General features: G+C 44.2%; 1 protein-coding gene across 14 annotated transcripts in view; it reads right to left on the reverse strand.

The window, feature by feature from the left end:
• TRERF1 (transcriptional regulating factor 1) overlaps positions 1–14,457 on the reverse strand; it is a 250,496-nt gene that overhangs the window by 108,612 nt on the left and 127,427 nt on the right. For all 14 annotated transcript variants that reach the window (XM_032648293.1, XM_032648289.1, XM_032648287.1 and 11 more), the window contains one exon: positions 11,125–11,207. The gene's annotated coding sequence lies outside the window, so the exon portion shown is untranslated. The remainder of the gene's footprint in view (positions 1–11,124; positions 11,208–14,457) is intronic.

Below are 14,457 nucleotides of genomic sequence, written 5' to 3' on the forward strand. Positions count from 1 at the left end.
GGGAAATGCTCACAAAATGATGCTAAAATTCAACACCCTTAATAGGATAATTCCATTTTGTAAAGAAAATATATATCACATATTTTATAAGCATTATAAGTGCAATATATATTTTTATATGTATAACATATGCATTATAAATGCAAATTTATTGCACTATAAGTGCAATAAATGGTGGCAGATTCAGCTAAATATCCAACAAATATTCACACTCCTTTTCAGAGTGTAGAGTTTTCACTGGAAAGTGGCTGCCCAGCCAGGGACTTCATTTCCCAGCATCCCTTGTATCCCCATGGCACCATGTTACTATTCCCACCAATGGAATACAGACAGAAGTGATGTGCAGCACCTCCAGGCTAAGGTGGTTAGAAAGTGATATGCCTTCTCCGTGCTTTCTTCCTCCATCTGCCAACTAGATGCAGAGGACCCCAAAGCCCTAGGGAATGAAAGAGCCATAAGATGGAATGAGCCTGGGCCTCTGAATCACTCATTGGAGGGCTGACCACCAATCAGGAGCACCTATGTTGGACTGAGTAAAAAATAAACCTCTACTGTGTGAAGTTATAATTTGGAGTTTTAATTGTTTCTTCAGCAAGTGTTACTCTAATACACACATATAGAAAAATTACTGAAAGGTAAACTACCGAATTTAATCTGATGAACTGTACGACAAAGTATAAGGTAAATTATTTTCAAAAGTGTATTCTTTCCACCACAAACATGCCTTATTTTATAACCAATAAAGATATTAAAAAATAGGGGGCTTCCCTGGTGGCGCAGTGGTTGAGAGTCCGCCTGCCGACGCAGGGGACACGGGTTCGTGCCCCGGTCCGGGAGGATCCCATGTGCCGTGGAGCGGCTGGGCCCGTGAGCCGTGGCTGCTGAGCCTGTGTGTCCGGAGCCTGTGCTCCACAACGGGAGGGGCCACAACAGTGAGAGGCCCGCGTACCGCAAAAAATAAAAGGGACTTCCCTGAAGGTCCAGCAGTTAAGACTCCATGCTTCCACAGGAAGGATGCTCAGTGACTATTGACGGTCTGATTTATTTTCCAAACACACTGCTTTTACAGTTTAAATCCATCTCCCCTTCTGCCTCAGTGCTGAAGTCCACCATCCTCTGAGCAATGGCACACCTTCCACTGGAAGCTTACATCATCCTATAATTGCAATTGTCTTCAATTTTCCTTTCTTTCTTTTTAAAAATAATGTAAGCACATAATTGAAAATTTGGAAATGAGAGAAGATGAAAGAAGGAACCACTCTTAATTTCACCCCTCTAACAGAGTCATTGTTACCTATACACTCTGTACCGTCTTTATTAGGGATAATATTTTGGACCAAATTGTAATCCGTGAATACTGGTTTTAATATCCCTTTCATTAACATTAAATACATTTAAAATATTTGTAGCTTATGTTAAGGGTATAAAAAATAGCAATAATAAATATAGTGTGTCCATAGCCCAGCTTGAGGAAGAGAACTTTACTAATCCCCTACACAGCCTCTATGGCTGCTCCCTCTTCCTAGCCTCGCCTCCCGTCACTATCTTGAATCTTTTGTCTATGTTCACCTAGTCTTATAGGTATTGCCACATGCATGTGGATGTCTAAAAACTGTATCATTGGTTTTGCATGCATCTGAACCTTATGTAATTGGAATCACACTGCAGCTATTCTACATCTTGCTTTTTTACTTAACGTTATGTTCCTGAGAGCCTTCTGTGTTGTCACAGCTGCTATGGTTCATTCAGTTTAACAGCACAGCTAATATAGCTACATTCCACAGTAAGACTATGCCACAGTGTGTACTGCAATTTCTGCACATAAAATTATACTGTAAATATCTTGTCACAATGCTAGGTATCTTCAAAATAATTATTCATTATAGTAGAGTATTATGCTGAGAGAAGAACTATTTAATTTTATAGTTACCCAACTGTTGGACATTAATGGTGTGAGTGTGTGTGTGTGCGTGTGTGTGAGTTTGCTTTGTAAATAATGCATCAGGGAAGCATCATTGTCTAAACAGCATATTAAATATTTCGTATTATTTCCTTCATGGAGGGATGTGGGAAGATGGTCCACAGAAGTGGTATTACTGGATCAAACAGATGAATGAATAACATGATTCTTTATTACACTGTAAAACTGTTTCACAATATTGTAATGACATCAGAATTGGGGATTATCATTAAAAACGGGTTCTTGGGGCTTCCCTGGTGGCGCAATGGTTGCGAGTCCGCCTGCCGATGCAGGGGACACGGGTTCGTGCCCCGGTCCGGGAAGATCCCACATGCCGCGGAGTGGCTGGGCCCATGAGCCATGGCAGCTGGGCCTGCGCGTCCGGAGCCTGTGCTCCGCAACGGGAGAAGCCACAACAGTGAGAGGCCCGTGTACCGCAAAAAAAAAAAAAAAAAAGGGTTCTTTTGCTAATATGTTAAAATAGTACTTTACTGCTGTTTTAATCGACATATCTCTTATTACAAAATTGAACATTTTCCATATACTTGTTTAGTGTTATATTTAGTTATTCAAGTGCTCTACCAAGGTTTTAGTACCTTTCTTTTTAATTCGTTGAGCATTTCACATAACAAAGATTAATTCCGTCATGTTACCGCCAATTTTTTCCCAGGCTATTGTTTCCCCACTGTTTTTTTTACGTAAAGAAATCTTTGATTATCCTGTAACTTGATGGACTATTCTTTCCCTCTTTGAGTGTTTTTCTTTTGTTTCCAAGCAATATTCAATTCTACTGATTTCCTATGCGTCTACATTTTGCACTTAATTGTTCAATTCATCTGCAATTCATTTTGATGAAGTCAAATGCTTTTTTTCCAAATTGCTAGACATCAGAATTATTTATTGAATAATGTTCCTTTCCCCATTGATTTGCGATGCCTTCTTTATGATTTATTACATTATTTCTGCAAGGGTCTATTTCCGAACTGTCCTAGTTCACTTATCTACTTCCTCCTCTTCTGCCGGCCCCACAGTGTTTTAATTACAAAGGCTTCATAATGCATTTTAATATCTGGTAGGACTACATATTTTCATATCCAATAGATCTAATTCCCTTCCCCCCAAAACCATTTTCATAATTCCCCTTGAGGTTCTCATCTACTTATTTTTCCAAACAGACTTAAAACCATCTGGTGAAATTTTTAAAAATCTTGATGGGACTTTGAGAGGAATGGCATTAGACTCATGAACTAATTCCAGAAGTATCCAAATCCTGAATTTTAATCTCACCATTTAGAAATAAGGTCCTTAGTTAATCTCTTTAACTCTTCTTGGTTTACAACTAAGCAATCTGTAGTTAATGATTATTTTATTCTTTCCTTTACAGTATTTATTCTCTTCTTTACAGTATTTATTCTCTAAAGTTACTATTTTTATAACTTTCTGCATTGGCTTTTTGCTTTGATCTCAGTCATATGCAATGATACCTTTATGAGGCTCCAATAAAGTATAATGCCAGTGGACTGTATGAACTCAATCTTCCTTATCAGGTTCAGGAATGGTCATTTTATATATTCCTTTTTAAGTGGTTTGTAGAAGTTAGAAGTTGAACTGATTGAATGCATTTTTTTGTTTTTTAGTTTAGTTTTGTTTTGTTTTGTTTTTTGCAGTACACGGGCCTCTCACTGTTGTGGCCTCTCCCATTGCGGAGCACAGGCTCCGGACGTGCAGGCTCAGAGGCCATGGCTCACGGGCCTAGCCGCTCCGCAGCATGTGGGATCTTCCCGGACTGGAGCACGAACCTGTGTCCCCTGCATCGGCAGGCGGACTCCCAACCACTGTGCCACCAGGGAAGCCCTGAATGCACTTTTGAAATTAATGAGATTATTACATATTTTCACTTAAACCATTTAAAATATTTCATTTGATTCATTACGTGAATCAAATGAAAATATATGTATATGAAGCCACTCCTACATTCCAGGAATATAACCCACTTGGGTATGGTGGAACATTCACATACTCTAGTGTTGAAATCTACTCACTAGAATTTTATCTAATATTTTTACATTCCTAAGCAAGACTGGTATAGAGCCTCCCTTTGGGGACTTGCCAGATTTGTTATCAGGGTCATATTTGCTTGAAAGTAGGATCTGGAAGTTTTCCATCTTTTTTCTAAATCCTGGAACACTTTACATAACACAGGAATCACTGGTTCTTTGAAAGGTTAAAAAAAATTTTCAAAGTCCTTTTTATATTTTAAAATATTCCACCTGGCACCTAATGTCCATGTGGACATTACAGTGTTTGTATACATGACACTGTAAGATATTGATCTCTAATGGAATGGGGAGTAGTTTTATTGTAATTTACTGCCTTTTCTTCCCCAGCTGAAAAGGGAGTAAATGTCCAAGATGACGTAGACCTAGGAAATAACCCATTTTCCCAGGCTCTGGTCCCAAGAGCCTCCTTTTCAGAGGCCCATCAAGGAAGGTATACAAGGTGGTCAGAGAATACTGAATGTTAAACCATCCAAATTTCATTGAGGCTGACCAAATTTGGCAACCACAACTTTACCACTGACATATGGAACTAAGAAACCTAAGATCTGAAAAGACAAAGGGATCACCAGTCTACCCCAGGTCACCTCTAGTTCTGTGGTAAAGGTATTCCAAATTTCTAGTCCACAGGACCATCTGTTCCAGCCATAGAACACTGCATCTCTTCCACAGCAATAAAAGCTCGTAACTCTAAGGCTTTCTCTGCTTACTGCAAGGCTCCTAGACCAAAGACCCTGCAAGCACTTCCAGGGGACCATAAATAAAAGATTTAGCATTGCTATGGGCTGAATGTTTGTCCTCACCCCCCAAATTCATATGTTAAAGCCCTAGCCCCCAATCTGATGGTATTAGGAGGTGAGGCCTTTGGGAGTCAATTAGGTTAAAATGAGTCACAAGGGTGGAACCCCCATGATGGGATTAGTGTCCTTATAAGATGAGGAAGAGACACCAGAGCTTCCTCTCTCCACAAAGAAGAGGTCATGTGACCACACAAGACGGTGGACACCGACAAGCCAAGAGAAGAGGTCTCAGTAAAAAACCTACCTTGCCAGCACCTTGATCTTGGACTTCCTAGCCTCTAGAACCGTGAGAAATAAATTTCTATTATTTAAGCCACCCAGTCTATGGTATTTTGTTATGGCAGCCCAAGCTAAGACGAGAGGGTTGTGGTAATGTCTACCCAAAGGAACGCTGAGCTGTAGCTATACAGACTGCGTAGCCTGCTGTAGAATGAGATACACCTTAGGAGAAACAAGTGGCACAGAGTCTGAACCAATTACGATTGAGCGTCTACTAGAACATGCAAGGACAGGGCCGTATGAACATATGTGACAATATAAATAGCACTCTAAGAGTGACAATGCCCAGGAATGAGGCTGTGAATAGGGCAGTAACTGCAGAGGTAAGTGTGCACAGAACAATCTGCTCTTTCTTGACGAAGACACATTTCAGTTCATGTCCACATTCACAGAGGATCCATGAAGCGCTAGAGATCGATGAAATGGTTAGGACTGTCAGTCAAGGTGATGAGCGTTAGGATAGTCTGGCAGGAAGACAGGGACCTCAAAACCCTCTTTGGCACTAGGATTCCATGATTCCATTCAGGATTTCACAAATGCAGGCAGTCTTTTTCTCCCCTCAACAAGGGCAGAGACGTTGTTTTCACACCAGTCATGGCCTCACACAGAAGCTTAATCCCTGGCTGGAAGGCAAAACATCTTTGTGGCAAAGCCAAGCAGGAATGTGAAGTGAAGCAGAACGAGAAACATTTTATTGCTGTTTGGGTCTTCGTTGCTGTGTGCGGGCTTTCTCTAGTTGTGGTGAGCAGGGGCTACTCTTTGTTGCGGTGGGTGGGCTTCTCATCGTGGTGGCTTCTCTTGTTGCGGAGCATGGGCTCTAGGTGCACAGGCTTCAGTAGCTGTGGCATGCGGGCTCAGTATTTGTGGCTCGCAGGCTCTAGAGCGCAGGTTCAGTAGTTGTGGCGCACGGGCTTAGCTGCCCTGTGGCAGATGGGATCTTCCCAGACCAGGGCTCAAACCTGTGTCCCCTGCATTGGCAGGCGGATTCTTAACCACTGCACCACCAGGGAAGTCCCTGGTTTGGAGGTTTTTTTTTTTTAATGACTTCAAAAGGCATCTTAAAATGTCATACTCTTTTGGCAGTTCCAAGATGCAACTGCTGCTACAAGTACTAACACTTACCAGCAACTAACTGATGGACACACTGCTTTTCTCAAAAGTACCCTTTCCCTCCTGGGGCTTTTCAGACCAAACTAAGTTTTTTGTGTGTGAGTGTGTGTGAGTGTGTGTGTGTGTGTGTGTGTCCATGCACACACAGAGACATAGCACACAACTGAAAGCCAAATGAAATTCAACAGATTTACCATTGTTAGGGTTAAATTGTGGAAAAAGAAATAACTATTGACATGCCTTTTCATTTGAACTATTTACGTACTGCAAAATTTTCTTCCTACTGGTGGGAAATTAAACTAACAATTCTAAGTTAATGACTTGAGGGTAAACAGTTCCTTCTTTTATAAAATGAATTGGGTTTACCAAGGCTTGCGTTTAAGTGAATTTCTCCTGTCCCTTTAAATCAAGTAAAGGCATGATTTCAGCGAATTCCTAGGCTTCATGAGAAGCTTCAAAAGAAATACGATTTTTCGCCCTTCAGTTGCACATTAACTCCACATCTCCCCAACACCTGTTATGCGTAGATGCAGGGAAGCATCCACCCTTAATGTTGTTTTCACAGGTGATATCAGAAAAATAAGAAGAGTGCAATAAATTATTCCTAAAGCTGAATGTTTTCAATGTGAAGATTTTATTCCTTAGTCTGTCTCCTTCCTACTATTTTAGGATCAAGATGGTCCTTTCTTTTTTTTTTTTTTTTTTTTTGCAGTACGCGGGCCTCTCCCGTTGCGGAGCACAGGCTCCGGACGCGCAGGCTCAGCGGCCATGGCTCACGGGCCCAGCCGCTCCGCGGCATGTGGGATCTTCCCAGACCGGGACACGAACCCGTGTCCCCTGCATCGGCAGGCAGACTCTCAACCACTGCGCCACCAGGGAAGCCCTGGTCCTTTCTTTTATAAGAACTGTAGTGATAGATGTTAGGTTTTTAAAAACATCCTTCCTTGGCAAAATAAAAACTTGGTAGCCCTAAGCCAATCCCCCCAACTTTGTTTTGGTAGTTTCTTGGTCCAGACAAACTACATTTGAGAACCACTTGTCTATAGCACCCTCTGAACCAACGAATTCAGGGTCAGTTGTCCAGTTATCACTAGTTCTCATCTACTTATCACAATTGTGACCAGACAGCCTTGGGGGCAACAAACAACCTACAGAAAATTTAAGTCTAATTTTAGTCAATATTCAGGGGAGGGGGGAATGAAAAATTTTATGGTTTATAAATTTGTGGTCTGTAAGTTCCTGGTCACTCTGGAACTTTATCCTCCATCCACAGGCCCCTCGCTGCACCCTATCCACCCCTTATCCTCAAAGTTATCGCCTCCCAGTTTTGAAATCAGCTTCAGGGTGCTGCGCCCACCTTTGCTCTTCCCACCACTAATCTGGGAACCCCAAATCAAGACACTTCACCCTCCTGGCATTTTGAGAAGTCAGCCTTACAGCACCCAAGGCTTTTGAGAATGATTCACAGCGTTTTGTCAGCTAAAATCCCACTGAAATAAATGCCCAAGGCTAGCTTCTCACCACTGCAGCATCTCACCCAATCCAGGTGATTCTAAAATCCATCCGCCCAGAAAAGCCCCACTGAGGCTGGCTTGGGAAGCCAAAGCTGAGAAGGGTCACTTGCCCCTCCAGAGCCTCCAAACGGATAACAATGGCAAGAAAATCAGCTAGGATAAGTCATGACAGGCTTTCAACTATTTACAAGACTTTTTCAACCAAGAATACATTAATATGTTACCGTAAAGTTAAAATTCCTTATTTTCCAGGGATTATAACTACTTTTAATTGAAAACTGTGTGCTACTTAAATTTTTCTTTATTTAGGTTTTCCCCCAAATGATTTTTTATTTTATTTTATTTTTTTTGGTACGCGGGCCTCTCACTATTGTGGCCTCTCCCGTTCCGGAGCACAGGCTCCGGACATGCAAGCTCAGCGGCCATGGCTCACGGGCCCAGCCGCTCCACGGCATGTGGGATCTTCCCGGACCGGGGTACGAACCCGTGTCCCCTGCATCGGCAGGCGGACTCTCAACCACTGCGCCACCAGGGAAGCCCCCAAAATGAATTTTTTTAAAAAAACCATTCCAGTTAAAAAAAAAAAAAATCCATAAACACTAAATATTTTAATATCTTTATTTACCTTGTCTCTAGCTGAGCTAACCAGTGACCTATATTTGTTGTGAAGAGTTATGTGCACATAAACATACAAATGTGACAATATTTTGAGTTATATGAAGCTAATAAAGGTAACATTTATTGGGCCAGCCACTGGGCCACTGGGCACTTTACTTGGATTACCCCAGTTAGTCCTTACAACAGACCTATAAAGCAGGTATTATTCCTATTCCCGTTTTATAGATGAGGTTATAAACGAGGAACTTCATTACTGTAATTTAATCTTCAATAACCCAGAATTTGAGTTCAGTGTTTACTCTGGCTATAGAAAGGTTGAATAAGCATATTAGAAATAAAACAGCATTGTAGAAGGCATAGTTAACCTCCCAGAAGGTCCTACATCGTAAGACATACTGAGAAGCAGATGCTAATTGCAAGTCTTCCAACAGGAACTGTTTGGGAAGGTTCTGTCGGAAACTATACTATGTTAAAGCACTTTAAAATTCAGACTTTCACTAGTTAAGAGTGAGTTTTCTTTCACTGTTACCCCAACAATTCGTCCTAATTAGTAAGGTCTCTATATATGATACAGTACAGTGGATGTCCACTGTCACTCTCCCCATGTCCATTTCCCTCCTCCCTCAACAGTACTCACAGCTCTGCCTCCCCCACCCTGGTGCTTTGAGGAAAGCTACACTGCCAGTGTAGGGATAGGCCAATCAGGAAAATCTCCCATCCCTGCCAATCAACAAGAAGGCGTTCACCTAGCCAACGTGACTGGCTAAAGAATGAGCACATGACTCAGTTCAAGCCAATGAAATGCAGGGTTGGTTTGCTGGGGAGGGGCTTCTGGGAAAGACACTTTCTCAGTCTTTCAAGAGTTACCGCAAGGGATGTTTCCTTCTTTCTGGCCAGAGGGATGTGCAACAATAAGCCCAGGAACTTCTGTGGCCATTCTGCCTCCAGGAGAGAGGCCAGCCTGAGGATGGACTGATACAATGGAAGAGTGGCAGAGAGATGGGAAGAAACTGAACTCCTGATGACAAGTTGAGCTGTTGTCTCACATGCACCCTGTCGTCCATCCCATCCCTGATTTTTGCTAGTACAAGCCACTTAATTAATTCCCTGTGCTGTGGGAGCCCCTTTAAGTTCAGTTTTATGATATGCACAACCCCCAAGTAATCCAAACTGATAAATTGGAAATAAGCACTCATCCACAGCTTTTTCCTAGCACTTGCTCAGATTCTGCTTGGTCCTGTTTCAAGTGGTTTTGTGTTGTTTTTCTTGAGAAAATATAATGGGCTTTCAATAAACACTTTCATGAATTAATGAGTGGCCTTGGGCAAGTCACTTGATCTCCTTGGGTCTTTTCAACTGTAAGAAGGATGAAGTTTGTTTAGAGGGTTTCTGGTGCTCCTTCCAGCCCTCACAGCCAATGGTTCTATGGAGCTGACCCAATATTGCAAAGTTTCACACTCAAACAAACGAAAAACCCTCTTTTGGTCCTAAAGTAGAAACAACCCTTTTAATATATTCCAAGCGATCTGCATCTCTTGGTCGGTCAGATATTTTCCATTTGTGCCCTGATACCCATCCCCGATGTGTCTCCACTCAGCTTACACCCCTAGAGGTTCTGATCTCTGCACGGCTTCAATATGCTCCCTGCCTCCTGGCTTCTGGCTGAGTATGCCTAATGGGAGGCACCATCAGGAGACGGGAGAACCGACAGGGAGTTCAATGAGGATATCCCTTTTCTTGGCTCTTTCCCGGCCATGTTGCTGTAGGTTGACTGCCTCCTACCAGAGATTGCCTTTCTGTACAGCTTCTGATAAACAATCCCTCCCTCTTCTTTTCAGGCCCAGGTATGGGAACAGCTTCCTGACATTGCTAACCCTGGGATGCTTCAACATCCTGTGCTGGTTTCTCTTAACCCTGCTGATGCCACTATAAGCGGTTCCTTCAGTAGAGACTCTTGGACTACTCCATTTGAGTGAACCATCTGTTTCCTACTGGAACCCCAAGACACAGTGGCTTAAAAATTAAATCAAAATCAGGCACAATAAAAAAGAAACAGAAGCAATCAACTGTGAGTCTCACAGAAGAAACAGGAAAAGTGTGGAACTTGCCAAGAAAAAAACCTGCACACACCGAAAGAACCAAATTAGACACCACCACCCTCCTTCCCCACCGTCACTAAGAATTTGTGGGAGTCATCTTTTGCGAGAACAGGGTTTAAAACTGAAAAAAAAAAATTCTCTTTATACACAAACGTACTGACCCTCCAGACAGCTTCTGTGTGAGATCTGGCAGAGGAATCATAGCTATGTGACCATTTTCTAGAGGGACAAACTGAGCCTGGAAAGAGAACACGGGGCCAGAACTGACAAAAACATTAGAAATGCCCCAGGGCCAGTTCAAAGGCTCCTTGGTCCAGGAATCTGCCTCTGACAGGCTCTGTGAAGTTTCTCAGAGTGGCCTTCTACACCAATTCTCCAGAGATGTTTAATTCCCACTTATAGAAGCTACCATCCATGAACATCTTTTGGATCCTTCACTATCTGCAACAACTCTGCAAAGCCAAGAGAGACGAGACAGGATGCCCTCAGCCCCATGCCAAGTGATGCTGAATTCCAATACGTGAAACCACAAGCGCTGACCGTTTCCCAGACACCTATGGATGTCCAGGCCCAGAGCAGCCAACCTCCCCTCTGTGGGGCATTTTCCACACCACATGGATCAAAGAAACGATTTTATGACCCCTTCATCATAAAGCATTCAAACACCCAGAATGTCGGAGAAGCTACCTGTTTCACGATTAAGAGGCTTAATCTCTCAGGGTCGTCCTGCTTCCGTGTCTTCCTCTTTCAGCATCCTCCAGAGCCGGGGCCTGTAGGGGTGACCCAGAAAGCACATTCAGGATATCTGGCTTCAACATGGGGACAGACCATATATCAATCAGGGAGGGACTAGACAGGCAGCCAAGGATGGAGCCCTGAAGCAGGCAGCCAAGGATGGAGCCCTGAAGAACCCAGCAGTGGATGGACCTGCCTGGGAGGAGGGCCCTGAAAGGTCCCTGAGGGTGGAGAGGACTTAGGAGAGAAAGACACTCAATTCCAGTCTTCTAGTCACTCAGGCCCCAAACCAGGAGTCATTGCGACTCCCCTCTTTCCTTCACACCCCACGTCCAATCCATCAGCGAATGATGCCAGCTTTACCTGCAAAATGTATCTACCTCCACTGCTACCACTTTGGTCCAAGCAGCTTCTCTCATTAGAATACTGCAATAACCTCCTAGCTGGTCCCCCTACTTTTATCCTTGCCTGTCTATAATCCATGTATCACGCAGGTTGAACTGTGTTATGGGTCAAACTGTGTCTCCCCGCAGTTCCTATGTTGAGGTCCTAACCCCAGGACCTCAGAATATGAACTTATTTGGAAATAGGTTTGAAGCTGATGTAACTAACTATTAAGATGAGCTCACACATCATACATTGAGTAGGGTGGGTCCCTAATCCAATATGACTGGTGTTCTTATAAAAAGGGGAAATTTGGACACAGACATCTACACAGGGAGAGCACCACGTGAAGACTGGACTCACGCTGCCCCAAGCAAAGAAACTACCAGAGCTAAGAGAGAGCTCTGGAACAGATCCTTCCCTAGCACCTTCAGAGGGATCATGGCCCTGCAGACACCTTGGTCTTGGACTTTTGGCCTCCAGAACTGTGAGATGGTAAATTTTTATTGTTTAAGCCACCATGCTCCCCACACCAGCCTAAAAATCACTCTTCTGCTCAAAACATTCCTATAGCATCTTACATCTCTCAGAGTAAAAGGCAAAGTCCTTGAAATGTCCTACACGGCTCCATGACCTGCCCCAGCCTCTTCTCTGACCTCTTCTCCTACTCTGCCCTTCTTCAATTTCCTACAGCCACAATGGCTTCCTCAAGCATCCCAAGCAGGCTCCTGCCTCAGGGCCTTTGCACGTGCTCTTCCCTCTGCCTGGAACACTGTTCCACTAGGCTTCCTTCACTTCCTTCAGGTTTCTGTGATAATATCACCTTCTCAGTGAGACCTTCCTGACAACCCCAGCAGCCTTCCCTGTTGTATTTTTCTTTGTAGTGCTCATCACCACCTGACATTTGTTTATATTTTTATCCCTCTTTCCTCACACTAGACTAGGAACTCCCTGAAAGCAGGGACATGGAATTATGGTATGCCCCAGAGCCCAGCACATAGTAGGTGCTTACGTAATAGTGGCTGAGAGATTTATTTGCGGACTGAAAGAAGCCAAGAGAAAAAGTTGCAAGAAGGAGGAAGTTGTCCACGGTGTCAAAAGTAGCAAAGGGTCCAGAAAGATAAGGACCAAAGTGTCCGTTGGGTGTGGTAATATGGAGGCCACAGATGACCTGAGAGGGGACAGCTCACGTGGAAGCAGGAGCCCCTCACAGCAAACCCACCAGGTCCCTCCCCTGTGCCAGTCACACCTCCCACGGGCAGAAGCCAACCTGAGCGGGCTGCCTCAGCGAAGGAGCAAAACCCGAGGGCAGATTCTTTCCAGGCGTCTCGCGAGGGAAGGAGAAGAGGGAATGAGAAAAAGAGGGGGTGAAGGTTTGAGGAAAGACTACAGCAGAATGACTGGAGCGGGTGACGTCCCAGAAGCTGCACGGGCACCCGGGTGCAGGAGGAAGGTTCCATCTGGCCAGGAAGAGGAGGAGGGGTGTGTCCTCCTCTGAGTGGAAGGAAACCATGCTGGGATGAGCCCAGATGGGGATAACTGCACGAGGCGGGGAGGCGAGAACCTGAGTGAGCTCACTGCTGAGCGAGGGGACCTTGTCAGTAATCAGTGAAGGCAGGAGGTCTCCTGAGTGACGAAGGGAAGACGGCGGGGGGGGTGGGGGCTGGATGAAGTGGGGACCGTGGGAAACATCCTGCAGGGTCAGCCCTGAAACCGAGTACCTCCTCGAATTCTGTGCCCCACGTACCTCCTCGCCTTGTGAAGTGCCAACCCTGACCGGAGAGAGAGCCAGCCGCTGGCCAGCATCACTGAGGGCTCAGCTGAAACAAGAGGCCGTGGGCTCAGACACACACAATCCACGTGGCTATGCGTTTCTGGGACAGGACCTTGGCAGCTTGGATTTAGGAGAAGGGTCTTCCTCCAACTGAAGAATTCCAAGACCCCAAACAGCTCCATCCCTTTTTGTCAGGGCTGCATCACTCACCCAGGCCCCCAGATTCAGCCCTTTGAGCCCCTCTGGGTCCTCACTCTCCACTCCCGATTCCTCCCAGTCAGTCACAAATCCTGCCTATTACACTTGTGTACTGGGTACGACCCAAGCTAAAACCCTCACACACCAGTCCTGTGAGGTGTTCTGAGTGTCTATTTACAGTTGATAAAACTGAGTTTTGATGAAGTCACCTGCTCAAGGTCACACAGGTAGCAAGTGGCAGAGCTGAGGTTTGAAATCTTCCATCTCTCTTTCCTCTTGTCCATATTCATGCCACCACCCTGGTCCAAAATTCAATGTGATAAATGTCTTCTAACTCACCTCCCAGCATTCCCCTGTTACAGGGCACACATCCGAATGAAGCTTCTTACAACACTGTTTTGTTTTCCTGTTCCAATAAAACTTTATTTACGAAAATAGGCACCAGGCCATAGTTGGCCTGTAAGTCACAGTTTTCCAACCACTGATTTATAGTCTTCATGGAATTACGAAAAATTTTGTCCATTATTTGTTCAAATATTTTTCCCTCTCCCCTTTCTCTCTCACTGGGATTGCAATCACACATACGTTAGACCACTTAATGTTGTCCCACAAGTTGTCAATGCTATGTTTTTGTTTTAAATATCTCTGTGCTTCTTTTCGGATAGTTTCTGTTGCTATGTCTTCAAGTTGGCGTCTAATCTGCTTTAATCTCATGCAGTGTGTTTTTTATTTCGAATCTTTCAGCTCTAAAAGTTCCATTGGAATCTTCTACTTCTCTCCTCTTTTACGACCTCCTCTCCTTGTTGAACATGTGGAGTGTATTTATAATAGTTCACAGCACTGTTTTTACCTACCCCCGTCCCATGCAATTGGAAGGGCTCCTTCTTCAATCTTGCTTCCCACACGCACACTCCACTGTACCCCATCCA

Source organism: Phocoena sinus, chromosome 11, assembly GCF_008692025.1.
Source record: "Phocoena sinus isolate mPhoSin1 chromosome 11, mPhoSin1.pri, whole genome shotgun sequence".
Classification (NCBI taxonomy): domain Eukaryota; kingdom Metazoa; phylum Chordata; class Mammalia; order Artiodactyla; family Phocoenidae; genus Phocoena; species Phocoena sinus.